This window comes from Coenobita brevimanus, chromosome 41 (genome assembly GCF_032717465.1).
Source record: "Coenobita brevimanus isolate Jiangsu-jjx chromosome 41, ASM3271746v2, whole genome shotgun sequence".
NCBI lineage: Eukaryota > Metazoa > Arthropoda > Malacostraca > Decapoda > Coenobitidae > Coenobita > Coenobita brevimanus.
Genome location: NC_136994.1, coordinates 17,750,747 through 17,752,807, shown reverse-complemented (window position 1 = coordinate 17,752,807; position 2,061 = coordinate 17,750,747).

Here is a 2,061-nt window from a genome sequence, read left to right as displayed (position 1 = left end):
TTGGCTAATGTAGTCTACTTATTTTTTCAATCACTTTATATCCAATTAGGTAATTCTAGTACTGTACAATGAAAGACTAATGTCGTGTCATGAACTCTAGTTAAAAGATCTGTCTGACGGCTAACATGTTGGTGTGCTCTAACTTGTGCCATCCACACAGTAGGCAGCACTGACTTGAGATGCCATTTGCTCCAGGTGGCCTGCTTATGGATGCCTGCATATTTGATAACTGAATCCAATCTAACTTTCCAACTGTTTTCACTTCATTCCCATCTGGTCTGTTTTTTGCTACTACTCTATGTTAGTAGGTCTGCTTGGCATTCTATGGTAAGGTGTATCACAATATGACCAGGCCACTGGTTCCTTCTTCCTCAAAAAAAAAAAAAAAAAAAAAAAAAAAAAAAACAGCATGTCACCGAAAAGGTTTGCATTTCATCTCGCACAAAATTGGACATGGTAACTCTCACATATTGATCTAAAATCTGGGTTCAATTGTATCATATATGAAGCATGAAGTCAGGTTTGTCAGCTACAAGTATGAAACTGGTATTGGTCATATTTAATCTTTGGACGAAACTGTGGCACGACTTTAGTCTTTCATTGTACAGTGCTTCAGACTTACCACTTATTATTTTCCATTACTTTTTATCGACAAACCTAATATTAAAAACTAAAGTTCATCAGACTTCACGGTGGTACTAATAATGACTGAATTTCCTTAAAGCAACTGGCATAACAATGGTACCTCAGTTTGTGTTCATATGTTTACCAATAAATATCAATTATTTAGCCTCATATATATTACAGCCTTGTAGATCTTTTAAGTGCAAGCCTTCAGGCAAATCTGTGGACCACTATTTCATTGTTCAAAAGTCCAGTCCATCCCAATATAAACATACAGTACAGGCATCTATCACTTAAGAACTGTTACGTAAAACTATATTTGAAATGTGTGAATAAGTTGCTCTTTAATCACTAAAATTTTACTCTGATTTTTCAAACGAACTTTATGTGCTTATATTTTACAAGTTTTCATCTTCCCACTGCTGGATTATATACTGAAAACAGGAAACAAGCATAATGAAAACCCCAAGAGCGCAGGACAGAAGCTTTAACCCTTCATTAAAATTTAACTTTTTGTGCTATGTTTCCTCATTACGAAAAAACTTTCTTGAAGAGGCTTTAAGTCACTTTCAATGCCATACTGGCATTAGCAATGGTCACAGGAGGAATCTCTTCCAGATTTCAAAGACTGCACAGTGTATTTTGCTTCTATTTTCCATAACAGACCAATGACCTTCCTTTGATATGTTATAATGTCTCATCCAATCCCTTGATCAAGCACCGAGCTACAAATTTCCACTTGTATGTGGCTGCTGTCCACACAGCCATCAGCTGTTGTTTCTCTCCAATCACCTCCTTGGTTGAGCTGACTGGTGCCCTGCTCTGTCATTAGCCAGTACAGGTTGCTGTGTGTGTGCCCAGAGTACACAAGTTGTTAACTCTGTCCTATCATCCCTTTCCTTGTCCCCTACATGATGCCCTGATGTCGCTTGGCTGTCCTGGTTGCTGTGTACATGTCAGGCATTTTTTGAGCCTTTAGTTTGGGGACTAGGTTTGACAGATTGGTGATCATGGGACAAATCCTGGATTCAGCTCAGTTTGCAATTTTGGCATTCACCTGAAGATCTGCTACCATTTTTACCTTATTCTTGGTTTCACTTTAGTTCACCAACATCATTCCTAGTACAGTATTCCAATAATCTGCTGCTCATGATGGGCCATGCTGCATTATATAAGAGATGCTCCTTATCAGTTATAGCTCTGGGCACATGAAGTATTGACCATCAAACTTCTTGAGGGTTGCAATTCAACCAGTTACCAGTCATTGCACTCTGGACTCTGCAAGGAAAGATAGAGCATCTGCACACATCAACCCACATCCTCTTGGGTTGGAAGATATGTGACAGATCTCACCTACTTTGTCTGGTCACAGCCTACTCAGTACCTACAATGAACAAACTCAGGTACAGGCATTACAGCTGAACCTATGGACTAAAA